Source organism: Carya illinoinensis, chromosome 1 (assembly GCF_018687715.1).
Source record: "Carya illinoinensis cultivar Pawnee chromosome 1, C.illinoinensisPawnee_v1, whole genome shotgun sequence".
Taxonomy (NCBI): Eukaryota; Viridiplantae; Streptophyta; class Magnoliopsida; order Fagales; family Juglandaceae; genus Carya; species Carya illinoinensis.
The window spans coordinates 2,155,530-2,171,300 of NC_056752.1; the positions used below are offsets into that span (position 1 = coordinate 2,155,530).

General features: G+C 32.8%; 1 pseudogene; it reads left to right on the forward strand.

Annotated features, from left to right (window-relative positions):
* The first annotated feature begins 2,395 nt into the window (after positions 1-2,395).
* LOC122293315 lies at positions 2,396-15,311 on the forward strand (annotated as a pseudogene).
* Positions 15,312-15,771: the final 460 nt, after the last annotated feature.

Below are 15,771 nucleotides of genomic sequence, written 5' to 3' on the forward strand. Positions count from 1 at the left end.
TTTTAACTTGGAGTGCAGATCAAGCATAATCACATCCCTCTAATATTTGTCATATTTCGATATGGTTTTCAACATATCATCATCACTCATAGAAAATTTGTTCAAATGGTTGTAGATTGTAGTTATTTCTTTGATGAATAAATTTGAAATTGCATAAGTTGAGCCTGAAACCCATAAGGTGACATTGTAAAAAATCTTAAAAAATCAAACAAAAATCTTGAAGATTTTCCAATCAAGTTCACATATTTCACTGCATTTTGAATCTTCACAATCGATCAATCAATCTCTTTAAAGCCATCATGGACAATAAGATTCAAAATATATGCATATCTTATGTGCATAAGGTCATTCATTGTCTAATACCATACAATCCCTAAATTTGATAATTTTCCTCAAGTAATCGATGTCCCTAGTATTTGAAGATGCATTGTCTACTGTGATTATAAATATATTTTTTTATGCCCCATCCAAGTACGGATGACCCGATTTTCTCTTCCTATTGTTGTACCTTTATGAAAAAAAAAAAAAAAAAAAAAAAAACTTTCATAAAGCCTATAATTATTTTATGCAAGATCCAATCATCATCAATAAAATGAGATGTTATGCACATATAACTAAGATTTTGCATTGATGTTCATATATCAGTAGTGATGTTAATCTTGTAATTGGATGCCATGAATATGTCCTTTAACTACTTATCTTTTTCTGACAAGTACATCTTCATATAATTTTGCATAACAGTAATGCAAGAGGAAATTGGAAATCTAGGCTCAACTACAGCCATAAAGTCTTTAAATCTCTGCCGTTCTACAAATCTAAAAGGTAGCTCATCTGCAATTATTATTTTAGCTACTGTCAACCTTATTTTCTATTTATTGTACTTGCCAAGTCCAACACTAGGACTGCTAATTGTACCATCTACTCCATCCTTCTTCTTAAGCTTGGTCATTTTTTATTGGGAGTTACCCTTCTAATTATCAAAAAATAAAGGTCTTACATGTGTCACTATGGTATTTCAAAGATGAAGTATGTTGTTTTTTAGAATAATATAATAAAAGTTTACCACGGTAATTACATGCAGCTTTGTGCCCCGTCCCCAATCCTAGTAAAATGATGACATACATCTCTCTACCTTGAGATCTTTTGATGGGAGGGTGAACATTAGGACCAACCGTAGGCAAAAAAAGAGGTATCCAAAGTTGGAGGTAGAGGCAAAGACAGAGAGCCATCCAAATCAATCACATTGGGGATTGTTTCAGATCCCAACAAAGGCATGGTAGCACTAAGGTCCATGAGGCTCAACTACAATCTGAGATAAAACAAGCATTAATAACAATTTAAAGATCAACACATGCAACAGAACTACAACACGAAGGCAAAGCAGAAAGAGCATAAGATTCTGTTTTTTTTTTTTTTTTTGGTTTTTTTTTTTTTCCTGGGCTATTAAATTATGATAAAAAATAAAGTTGAGAAGAAAGGGCCAAGAGAGTAAAGAAAACGATAAAGATGAAGTAAGGATAAAAAATCTGGACAAGAAATTCCATACATATTTTTAATATTTGATGCACTGCTGGGGCATAAAACTTATTTCCAAGCTGCAGATATTTTACACTAATAGTTTACATTATTTCTAAGCTGCTGGAACCTAAACATACGTTTTGTTTTGCTTTGCTTTTCAATTTTCCTTCCTTGGTTTTCGCTTGAGAACCAGAAGTGGTTAAAAAAAAGGTAAACAAGCACTCAGAAGTAAAGCAAAATGACCCCCCCCCCCCCCCAAAAAAAAAACAATCCTCATTTCATCCCAAAGCCTCACACTACTAGGAGGAAACAAATAACCCAACATAATTTATTCTGCAGAAAATATGGTCCCCAAGTCAAATGCAGAAGACAATTTCATACACAAAATTATTGATGTTTCCTGTTGACACTTTCATAAGAGCACCAAAGCTTTTTCAGTTAAGAAGTTTAGGACCCAAGTCAAGATACATTATCTCTGTAAAGCCATATGGTCTGTGTCTGTATCATTAGCTAGGTTGCATCAGAATTCAAAGGCACATATGAAGGAAGAGCTTGCCTATCTTGATAACAGGGACCCATCTTGGATGTGCTTAAAGAGTGATTTGTTTGCAAAATCCCTCTTAAGAAAAAGGAATTGCAAACTCCCTCCAAAAAAGAAGATACTTTCCAGTGACGGACTTTTAACTTTCATTAGAGGCAAAAATAAATCTGTGGTTTGGATAAATATTGGAGATATCTCTATTCTTCTTTTTTGGTCTCTTGAAATCTCAAATCTCGCCTATAGGAGATTGAAATATTGTACACATTTTATGCCATAGTAGCATGGATTCTACACGCGTGCGGGTACCAACGTATTTGTAACACTTTGAAGATCCTAATGGGTTATTCGGTGTGTAGAGTATATTATCCACGTAACTTAAATTGTATGATTTGATTTGTAATGTTTAAATTTTATTTTAATTTTTAAATTAAATTATGTCACATAACTATTTTGCTGGATATGTTATCCATACCGACTTATAATTTTTTTTTTCTATTACAAATTATAGCACTATCTAATATTGTTGAGGAGATACTGTTAATTTTCAAATTAAATTATATCACGTAAATACTTTACTGAATATGTTATCCATACCAACTTATAGAAATATTTTTTCTATTTCAAGTTATACCACTATTAAACTTTGTTGAGGAGGTAGCGATTAAATAACCATTTAACTCATATTATGTTTTTAATAACAATTGATTTAAAATTTATAAACACCTTGATAAAATGGGATAATAGTGAAGTTCCGTTGGTTTTTTAATTTTTTACTAGAAATAGTGTAGTGATATGTGAATATAAAAATTTTATATGTAGCCATTTTTATGTATTTTTTATGTATGTTATTAATATGATCTTGGCTACATATTTTTTAATATAAAATAATTATTTTAATTAATTATATCAATAGAGTGAACAAAAAATACATACAACTGTACAATTACTCAGATGAATAATAGAACGTCAGGTGGGGCCACAATAAAGATCAGACGGTGGGATATAAGCAACAGTCCATTTGTAGGACAATCGGTGTGGTGCCACCAGTGCAGCCCTGCCCTCTCTCTTACTTTCTTATGACATTTTGGTTCAACTGTATGACTGTGCATCGTTGTCCATCTTTGACCACTCTATCATCTATATTCCTAGAAAAAAAACTAAAAAAAACACACAATTCTTACGGAAAACACACAAAAATTTCCTATAACTCAAGAAAAATTTAAGAAAAAAAGGGTGGGCAGATATTGTAGGGGAGTTTTCAGAATGTCCTAGGTTCAAGTTCAGGCGCAGTCTTCGGTTCCGAATGGCGTGGTCAGCAATGGAGCAGGCCAGTTCTTGTCGACATCGTTGTACGTTGGAGATCTTGACAGAATGTGACTGACTCGCAGCTCTATGACTTCTTTAGCCAAGTTGGTCAGGTGGTTTCGGTCCGGGTATGCAAGGACCTGAGTAGCAGGCGCTCCCTCGGCTACGGTTATGTCAACTACAGCAACACCCAAGACGGTTCGTCTTCTTTTTTTAATGTTTTTCCTTTGTTTATATAAACATCTAAATTTTGTCGAGAGGTTTTCTAAAGCTAATATGATGTTTTAGTTTAATAATCAATGGACTTTTATTATTATATGACTTCGCTGGCTCCAATCAACTTCAGAACTTCCAGTAAATCTATGGATTAAATGCTTCATTGTTAATGTGAAAATGAGTGTGGTGGCATATTCTTATGAAAATCTTTGTAAAATTGTATTGTAACAAGTGTTGAAGTAGGTTAAAGTGAAAAGGGGTCAAAATGAACTCAACATGGCTCAAGCAGAACTCATACATAGAGTTCGCTCGACATGCGTTTGATATTGCGCTCGAGCATAACTCAGACAAAGAGTTTGTTTGATAGGCGCTTGACATGGAGCTCAAGCGGAACTCATGCAGAGAGTTCACTCAACCCTCGCTCGAGCGGTAACCTATACAAAGAGTTTGCTCAACCCTCGCTCGACATGAAGCTTGAGTGATTTATGAAATATATCATGCGCTCGACACACACTAGACACATAGCTAAAGTGAATGTTTAGAATTGTCACTTAAACTAGGGTTTTGAGGGCTGAAATTTTTGGGTGATATAAAAGGAAACTTGTGCTCTATCCTAAAATGTGGAGAAATTGAGCTAAAGCTAAGCTCCATTTAAGAGCACTTGAGAGTAACTCACTTCCACATTCAAAGTTGAGTCTCTCTTGGAAAATACATTTCCATCATATCACACTCAAGATTAAATATAGTTGAGTCCATTGGTGTGAACATGTTCATTGGCCAGAAGGTTACTGGAGCTGCTGTTGATGCAAATATCGATAAGTTCTTGTGGGAAGCTATAGAAAGGTCGGAGTTTCGGCACTGCATGCGTACAGAGATCGAGTGAGTCACTCATGGTATTACAAGCTGAGTTTAGCTACTATAAAAGTTTTGTGAGTGCTTCTAAATTGATTATAATAAATTAAAGTTTCTACAGTAGTGAACCCAATGTTTCAAGTTTTGTGTAATTATATATCTACACTTGAATTTTGATGATAACAAATGAATTCAAAGAATAAAGGAGTTTCTAACTCAAGTTATCCACACAATGGAGTCAAGCACATGAAGGAACCAAGCATGAGCAAGAAGGGAACAAGTTCACATTAAAGTCATAGAGTAATGTTATAAATCTCTTAAAAATTTGAAATTAGGATTAAGGTTCAAAATTAATATTTTATCATAAAGCATTAAAATACATTTTCCACATGTGCATGAATATTTTGAAAATTAAATTTGAAAATTTTGAAAGATGACTGATTGTCATTTTTCACATGTACATAACATGATTAAAAGTTTGAATTTCAAAATATTAAAGATGATTGATTGTCATTTTTCACATATGAATGTTTTATTTGAATATTTTTAAAAATGATTATTTTTTTTTTACTTATGCAAAAGGTAGATGTTTTTGTTTGAAAAATTTGAAAAGTAAAGTGTACTCCTTTTATCATATACAAGAAGTAAAAAGATTATGTTTGAATTTTTTGAAAAGTAAAGTGTGCTCCTTTTGTCATATGTAAAAAGTAAAAAGATTAGGTTTGAATTTTTTGAAAAGTAAAGTGTGCTCCTTTTATCATATGCCAAAAGTAAAAAAATTAGATTTGAAATTTTTGAAAAATGAATGATGTTGTCTTTGACAATTGAAAAAGAAGAATCTTTTATTTGAATTTTTTAAAAAAATGAATGATGTTATATTTGACATGTGAATCTTTTTAAATTTGAATATGAAGTCTCATATGCCTATAAATAGATCATTTGAGAGTTTCACATTCACAACACCAAGAGCATACAACATTCATTCAAAGTTTTCATTCTCTCTTCTCTAGGCATTGAGTCTTAATCCTTATTCATTTTGAGAGATATATATTTTGCACTATATTATTCTTATTTCACTCATTGAAGAGTGTTTTCTGATAACCTACCTACTATCAGCTCTTGTATCAGTAAAAATGTGTGTATAACCCTTGTGCGTGTAGAAAATATTCTACACAGAGAATAGCTGAATCACACGTGTAAGGTGATTGCAAATATAGATGGTGTTCTACACGGATCCTTTGTAACGGTATTGTTCAAAAGTGTAATAGGTTTCTATCTCCACCTAAAGGAGGTTGAATAGTGAATTTGTGAATCCTCAAGGGGTAGCTTGAGGCGAGGACTTAGGCAGTGGGGTCGAACTTCGTTAATATACTGAGTTTGCTTCTCTCTTACCCTTACTTTTTATAGTTATTGTTGTTTCGTATTTTGTTTATATTTTATATTGTATATTTGATTTATAATTTTTATTTTTTTAAATACAACTCAATTCCCCCCTCTTGTGTTATTCATCTGGGCAAAAAGTGGATTTGAAGTGATGACTTACACTCGGAGTGATTTTAAATTTTGAAAACGCTCTTCAAATGAGTTTCCACTTCATGACCAAAATTGTTGTGTTAATTATTTATGTGATTTTTCTTGTTGATTAATTGTTTGTTTGTCATTATTTTTTTAAATAGACCATCAATTTCGAAATACACCTATTCACCCCCCTCTAGGTGTTGTGTTGGGTAGAACAACTGTTTTTTCACTTTTGAATAGGTAAAGTAAAATATCATTGATAGAAGAGAATAGCGTAGCCCAAGTACGTAGGAGGTATATAAAGAGAACATCCATCTATGAGTTAGGAACTAGTAAAAAGTTTCACATTTGACTGTTATTTGCATTGATTTAAAGTTATGTTTACCTCTCATTGTTAATATAATACGCATTGCCTCTGTTAGTCTAGTTTTGAACATGTATATGGAACTTGTATTGGACCATTTAGATGATTTTTTTCAGCAACTAATTAGGATTGTCTACACGAATAGTGTACCAGTTCATTTTTGTGCGTTGATTGATGAATATATTCCTGTAATGTGTTTTGTAAATTTTCCTTGTTGATAATAGCGACACGGGCATTGGATGCTTTGAATTTTCCTCCTCTGAATGGCAACCTAATTAGAATTATGTATTCTTATAGTTACCCTAGCATTCATAAAAGTGGAGCAGGGAATATATTTATCAAGGTACTCTAATTTTATGATTTTCGCAGTTATATACTTGGAACCCTGCTAGTTTCAATGGGCATATTGATTATTTCTGCGATGGTTGGATCTGACATCTGGGATTTTTTCTTTTGTTATGCAAAATCTGGACAAGGCCACTGACAACAAAGCATTACAGGACACCTTTTCAACATTCGGGAATATCTTATCTTGCAAGATAAAAACTGATCATTTGGGTCAGTCAAAAGAATATGGTTATGTACAATTTGATAATGAGGATTTTGCTAAAAATGCTATTGAAAAGCTAAATGGAATGCTATTGAATGAGAAACAAGTCTTTGTTGGACCTTTTCTGTGAAAGCAGGAAAGAGAGTCCGGTTACAAATAAGAACAAATTTAATAATGTCTATGTGAAGAATTTGTCTGAATTAACCACTAAGGAGGATTTGGAAAAAAAATCTTTGGTGACTATGGAAATATAACCAGTGTTGTAGTTATGAAAGATGGCGATGGAAAATCTAAGTGTTTTGGATTTGTCAACTTTGAAAATTCTGATGATGCAACTCGATCTGTTGAGGCCCTTAATGGGAAGAATTTTGAGGATAAGGAGTGGTATGTTGGTAAAGCCCAAAAGAAATATGAAAAATAGATGGAATTGAAAGGGAGAATCCAGCAAAACTTGAAGGAAAAGGTTGACAAATATGAAGGACTGAATTTATATGTTAAAACCTAGATGATAGCATTACTGATGATAATCTAAGGGAATTGTTCTCAGAATTTGGTGAGATTACTTCATGCAAGGTTGGTATTGCACCCATGATAATGAATTAAACATATTCAATGTGGTGTGAGTTCTTCTTTTTTCTAGGTCATGTCTAACCCTTATGGTATAAGTAAAGGGTTGGGATTTGTTGCTTTCTCAACTATCGAAGAAGCATCTCGAGCTGTGAGTTGATATTCTTGATTGAATTGTGCATATTCACTTAATCAATTTTTCTCCTCTTGTTTTCTTGATTCTTTTTGTGCCCTTATAGTTTATTCTTATGATACGTTTTTTCCCCTTCTTTTTATGATTGTAGCTTCTCGAGATGAATGGTAAAATGGTTGTTAGCAAACCACTAAATGTCGCACTTGCACAACGTAAAGAAGATAGAAGAGCAAAGTTGCAAGTATTTCTTTTTCTTTTCAATTCTTATTGGTTTTTTTAATTACCAATTTGTCACCCACATTTCATGGAACTTGAACTCATGACCTCACCCACCAGATGAACTTGTTGGGGGTAGAATTATCTTTTGGTTGGGTGAAATTACCATTTGAACAAAAAGATGTGTGTAGTTACGATTTTTCTTTTATTTTTATTTTCAATAATACACAAGCTCTGGTGCTCTAATGGTTAACAAGCATTGGGAGATATTTGATGAACTTATACAATCTTGCTTGTAGTGTTCTACAACACACTTATGGCCTTTTTTGACCAACAGGTAAGTACTGGTGCGGCCAAAATTTTTATATTTATTTTAGGGAAGAGTAACCTTTATTTCCTATATGTTTTTTGGAGGGGAGTGGTTTAAGTTCATGATAGTTGTCTAGCCTGTCAAAGACTTGGCTTGTAGCCATAGGCTGCTTCTAATATCAAAGTTCTCTTTTTTTCCTCTTTGCAAGCACAGTTTTCACAAATTCGTCCTACTGGCATTGCAATTCATGTGGCCCCTCGCATGCCCTTATATCCCCAAGGTGCTCCAAGTCTGGAATAGCAACTATTCTATGGTCAAGGCCCTCCTGCTCTTATTCCTTCTCAAGTAATTGCTTTTGTCATTTAAGCTAATTACTCTGTTTATATGTTCAATTTTGGTTCTATGTTTACACTTGGGAAATGTGACACCACCAAATTCCATTTGAGATAGGACAGACATTTGAAGTGTCGAGACATGCAACACAAGGTTACCTGCCCCCGTTCATGACATATAAGATGCAATATTCCTAATATGCATCTAACATTATGCAATATTCGCAGCGGATAATTTTTTTCTTTAGCAATACTATGCACCAAATTGAAAATATCCTAAATGCTTAAAACATACTTCATACATAAAGACCCATTAAACAGATCACAACACTAGTCCAAAATGGTTATGATCCAAAAAGTACTAGAGATGCAACTCCATTGTACAAGTAGTAATTTACATTAACTACTATATTAACATTGACGTCGCATCGTCGCTTAGTCAACTGTGTCTAGTTGATCAGCTCCTGATTCTCCTTCAGGTCCTGTAACAAGATCTACCATTCGGGGGGAATGGTAGTTGGGACTACCAAAGTGAGATTTGATTACAAATCTCAGTAAGTTAACAAAAAATTTCCACACAAGCTAATGATGCATAGATGACAATAAAGCATAAATGCATAATCAAATTCATAAGTAATTAAAGTATAACTTGGCGTACAACATAATATAATTGACATGACTTAAATTGAAACGTGAACTGAACTTGACTTGATATGAACTTGATCTGAACTTGACTTAACATGAAAAATACATACTCCACAGTTGTTGTGGTCCCATGTATTCTACGTGTAAATACATACTCCACAGTTGTTGTGGCCTCATGTATTCTACGTGTAAATATATACTCCACAGTTGTTGTGGCCTCATGTATTCTACACAAACTTGACTTAACATGAAAAATACATACTCCACAGTTGTTATGGCCCCATGTATTCTACGTGTAAATACAAACTCCACAGTTGTTGTGGCCCCATGTATTCTACACAAACTGGACTTAACATGAAAAATACATACTCCACAGTTGTTGTGGCCCCATGTATTCTACGTGTCACAATTGCTGTGTCTCACGTAGTGTATGCGTCACAATTGCTGTGACCCCATACATAAGTAATCAAGATGAAACGTGACTGGAATATGAAATGACTGAAGCCCTGACGTAACATAACGTAACTTGAACATAACTTGAAATACATGACCAACTTGAGATAGAAACATTTCGTAATATGGCATAACATATAATAGACAACATATTTAACATGACATACTTGCAACAGTAAATATTACATGACTTGACATACATGTAATAGATGGTATACTTAGCATGACGTACTTGTAAGGTACAGTAATACATGACAGAATATATTATGTAACAGATAAAAATTGATGACAGAATAAATTCTGTATAATAGACAATTACGTGATAACTTGGTATGGCATGACATATATGATAACACACATACATACACTGTACTTCCTTTACTTAGCACACATACACAGTAGACTGCGAGTAAGTTAAAAGCTAACTTACCTCGATCTCCGCGTTTCTTATAAAACTTTAAGCGCGATCACGAGGAACTGTAATTAGTGATTCTAAAAGTTAGCACTAAATCACTAATAAATTGAAATATAGAAAATACTAACTTAAAGAGTAAAATTTTCATTTTACTCTCTGTATGTAAGAAAATGACCGTTTTACCCATAACTTAAGGATTTTGCATACTAACTCCAAAAGTCACCAAAATTTACATGCATCATGTAAATTTTATCCTCAATTCAAATATAAATTTAGAAAAATTTAAAACTAATCACAACTATTAAAACTCCATAGGGCCGAAATTTCCATATGCTATTTCTATTGATTTTTGTTTCCAACTTGTTTTGATCAACCTTTTGATCTATGACTTATAAATATGTGATTTTCAAACCAAACCATCACATAGTTTTAAAAGATATCCTAAAATATATATAAGCTTATAATTCAAGATCACATGGTTAAAAATTAACCAAAACATAAATTTAGCCAAGAATATCCACACTTTGGCTTATATGAATATCTATTTGTATAAAATTTTATATCTTTGAAACTAATATCAAATATTTTCAAAATAATAATATAACATGTATATAAGATGCTTAAGATCCTCCAATAAAATTATCAAAGTCATTGGAATAGGTTTAGACCACCAAAGAGTTAAACTTTCTCAAAACAGAAACTGTTTTTCCTCTTCTAGTTTCTAAGTTTCTAAATCTAAGAAACTATTTCATCAAAACCTTTAATCATGCAAAAATCTTCAACTAATAGTTAACAATACTCCATAAAAATTTCGGACCAATATCTATCCATTAGCTTGGTCAAAAACTCCAAACTATAACATATTCTCCAGTTTATATTCCAGAATGACCTTTTTATAGTTTACATAATATTTAATTGACCAAATGATCTTCAAATGGGACAAATAAGATATCCACGTAAACTAAACTAAAAAAGGAACAACTTATATGAATGAGACTTTATGATAAAATACTTATAAAAGTTTCGAAATAGGCATGCAAAAGAACTCCTAAAAGCTGTCCGAGAGAGAGTGTTTGATATTCTTTTAATGGAAAGTATAAATGAAAATAATTTCGTGGGGAGAGGTGGCTGGAGATACTTATGGATGAGATATGGAAGAGATGAGACTGGAGTGAGAGTTTAGTGTAGGACTCTCTTACCTGAAATGAGAGTTAAGTGTAGGACTCTCTTACCCGGAGTGAGAGTGGAGTGTAGGACTCTCTTACCTAATAATATCTACAAAAATCAATTCAAGATATTTTTACCCAATAATATCCACGAAATTAATTTAAAATATTTTTATCTAATAATATCCACAAAATTAGTTTAAGATATTTTTATCCAATAATATCTACAGTTTTGAACAGACGTTTTGTCCGAAAATATGAAAAAATATTATTGCGCCATAAGACCTTAAATAATCATCCGAGTCTAATGGCACAAATCATAATACATTTTGACACTTGTAACTATCTCCAATAATCAAAAACTTGTAACTATCTCCAATAATCAAAAACACACTTCTGATACCATAATAAATAATAACACTAACTATGTAGTTAGACAAAAACCTATACGATTAATGGATTCGTGAAAACTTATGGGGTCTTCACGAGGTTCCTAAAGTTAATAGAAATTTCACAATTGAACTTCTAGTGGGCTGTTACAGAAAAGTTCTTTTAAATCTATTTTCTCTTCCAAGTATTATCTGCTTGCTTATAACAGTTAGATATTTTACCACTTTGTTCTATATCCAAGGCTTCTAGTTGGGATATAGTTGATCAGCTCATGATTCTCCTTCAGGTCCTGTAACAAGATCTACCATTCGGGGGGAATGGTAGTTGGGACTACCAAAGTGAAATTTGATTGCAAATCTCAGTAAGTTAACAAAAAACTTCCACACAAGCTAATGATGCATAGATGACAGTAAAATCATAAATGCATAATTAAATTCATAAGTAATTAAAACATAACTTGATGTACAACATAGCATAATTGACATAACTTAAATTGAAACATGAATTGAACTTGACTTGACATGAACTTGATCTGAAACTTGACTTAACATGAAAAATACATACTCCACAGTTGTTGTGGTCTCATGTATTCTACGTGTAAATACATATTTCACAGTTGTTGTGGCCCCATGTATTCTACACAAACTTGACTTAACATGAAAAATACATACTCTACAGTTGTTGTGGCTCCATGTATTCTACGTGTAAATACATACTCCACAGTTGTTGTGGTCTCATGTATTCTATACAAACTTGACTTAACATGAAAAATACATACTCCACAGTTGTTGTGGCCCCATGTATTCTACTTGTAAATACAAACTCCACAGTTGTTGTGGCCCCATGTATTCTACACAAACTTGACTTAACATGAAAAATACATACTCCACAGTTGTTGTGGTTCCATGTATTCTACGTGTAAATACATACTCCACAGTTGTTGTGGCCCTATGTATTCTACACAAACTTGACTTAACATGAAAAATACATACTCCACAGTTGTTGTAGCCCCATGTATTCTACGTGTAAATACATACTCCACAGTTGTTGTGGCCCCATGTATTCTACGTGTCACAATTGCTGTGTCTCACGTAGTGTATGCGTCACAATTGCTGTGACCCCATACATAAGTAATCAAGATGAAACGTGACTGGAATACGAAATGACTGAAGCCCTGACGTAACATAACATGATTTGAACATAACTTGAAATACATGACCAACTTGAGATAGAAACATTTCGTAACATGGCATAACATATAATAGACAACATATATAACATGACATACTTGCAATAATAAATATTACATGACTTGACATACATGTAATAGATGGTATACTTAGCATGACGTACTTGTAAGGTACAGTAATACATGACAGAATATATTATGTAACAGATAAAAATTGATGACAGAATAAATTCTGTATAATAGACAATTACGTAATAACTTGGCATGGCATGACATATATGATAACACACATACATACACTGTAGTTCATTTACTTAGCACACATACACAGTAGACAGCTAGTAAGTTAAAATCTAACTTACCTCGATCTCCGCGTTTCTTATAAAACTTTAAGCGCGATCACGAGGAACTGTAATTAGTGATTCTAAAAGTTAGCACTAAATCACTAATAAATTGAAATATAGAAAATATTAACTTAAAGAGTAAAATTTCCATTTTACTCTCTGCATGTAAGAAAATGACTGCTTTACCCATAACTTAAGGATTTTGCATACTAACTCCAAAAGTCACCAAAATTTACATGCATCATGTAAATTTTATTCTCAATTCAAATATCAATTTAGAAAAATTTAAAACTAATCACAACTATTAAAACTCCATAGGGCCAAAATTTCCATGTGCTATTTCTGTTGATTTTTGTTTCCAACTTGTTTTGATCAACCTTTTGATCTATGACTTATAAATATGTGATTTTCAAACCAAACCATCACATGGTTTAAAAAGATATCCTAAAACATATATAAGCTTCTAATTCAAGATCACATGGTTAAAAATTAACCAAAACATAAATTTAGCCAAGAACATCCACACTTTGGCTTATCTGAATATCTCTTTGCATAAAATTTCATATCTTTGAAACTAATATCAAATATCTTCAAAATAATAATATAACATGTATATGAGATGCTTAGGATCCTCCAATAAAATTATCAAAGTCATTGGAATAGGTTTAGACCACCAAAGAGTTAAACTTTCTCAAAACAGAAATTGTTTTTCCTCTTCAAGTTTCTAAGTTTCTAAATCTAAGAAACTATTTCATCAAAACCTTTAATCATGAAAAAATCATGAACCAATAGTCATATATACATGTTAACAATACTCCATAAAAATTTCGGACCAATATCTATCCATTAGCTTAGTCAAAAACTCCAAACTATAACATATTCTCCAGTTTATCTTCTAGAATGACCTTTTTATAGTTTACATAATATTTGACTGATCAAATGATCTTCAAATGGAACAAATAAGATATCCACGTAAATTAGACTCAAAAAGGAACAACGTATATGAAGGAGACTTTATGATAAAACACTTACAAAAGCTTCGAAATAGGCATACAAAAGAACTCCTAAAAGCTGTCCGATAGAGAGTGTTTGATATTCTTTTAATGGAAAGTATAAATAAAAATAATTTCGTGGGGAGAGGTGGTTGGAGATACTTATGGATGAGACATGGAAGAGATGAGACTGGAGTGAGAGTTAAGTGTAGGACTCTCTTACCTGAAGTGAGAGTTAAGTGTAGGACTCTCTTACCCGGAGTGAGAGTGGAGTGTAGGACTCTCTTACCTAATAATATCTACAAAAATCAATTCAAGATATTTTTACCCAATAATATCTACAAAATTAGCTTAAAATATTTTTATCTAATAATATCCACAAAATTAGCTTAAGATATTTTAATCCAATAATATCTATAGTTTTAAACAGACGTTTTGTCCGAAAATATGAAAAAATGTTATTGCGCCATAAGACCTTAAATAACCCTCCGAGTCTAATGGCACAAACCATAATACATTTTGACACTTCTAACTATCTCCAATAATCAAAAACACACTTCTGATACCATAATAAATAATAACACTAACTATGTATTTAGACAAAAACCTATACGATTAATGGATTCGTGAAAACTTATGGGGTCTTCACGAGGTTCCTAAAGTTAATAGAAATTTCACAATTGAACTTCTAGCGGGCTGTTACAGAAAAGTTCTTTTAAATCTATTTTCTCTTCCAAGTATTATCTGCTTGCTTATAACAGTTAGATATTTTACCACTTTGTTCTATATCCAAGGCTTCCTTTTTTCCAAGTCTTTTCATTTCATATCAGAAGTCATTTTGATGTTGTTTCAACTTTAGTTTTCACAATGTGTTTCATGTACCTTCTCTTTGTCGCTATCACATCCTACTTTGTCGCTATCACATCCTAAAACCAGCTTTTAAGAATGGATTACTTGAGTAAATTAGACATGTTAGTTTTCCCTTTATGTTTGCCCCTTCCCATTCCTCAATCCTCATTCGATATTCCCATAAAGTAATCCTCTTTGCTAATTTTTATATTGATATAGTAATATCAAACAAGCCATACTCTTATGTTGAGACTCGCTCCTTGACCATGCTCTCTCTCTCATATGTATATTGTTCCATGAGTTTGATACACTTCCCTGTGTCATTTCCATTATAGCAGAATTGATCCTCTTTCTATAATTGTCAACCTGGATTTGGGTATCAACAACAATTAGTTACTAATATGAGGCCAAACTTTTTTGTCCCAATGGTCCAACCAGGTCAGTAGAGCCAGCATCCAGGTGGTAAATGGTCCGGAGCAAGGACAGGCAACAAAACTAGCAAGCCCTCCCACTAATGCAGCCACAAGTGGGTAGTAATCTGTAATTTAATTGTTCTAGTTCTTGATAAATTTGAAAAAGGTCATATTGAAACCGACTAAGAACATTATTTTTTCTTTTTATACCAATGCTTGGAAATAGATGCTTCCTAGGGGACGTGCCTATCGTTACCCTCCTGGTTGTACCATGCATGATGTTTCCATTGCTGGTGTGACGCCCCAAAATTCCGTTTGGGATCGAACGGACATTTGAAGCGTCGAGACATACAACACAAGGTTACCTGCCCCCGTTCATGACATATAAGATGTAATATTCCTAACATGCATATAACATTATGCAATATTCGCAGCGGATAAATTTTTTCTTTAGCAATACTATGCACCAAACTGAAAATATCTCAAATACTTA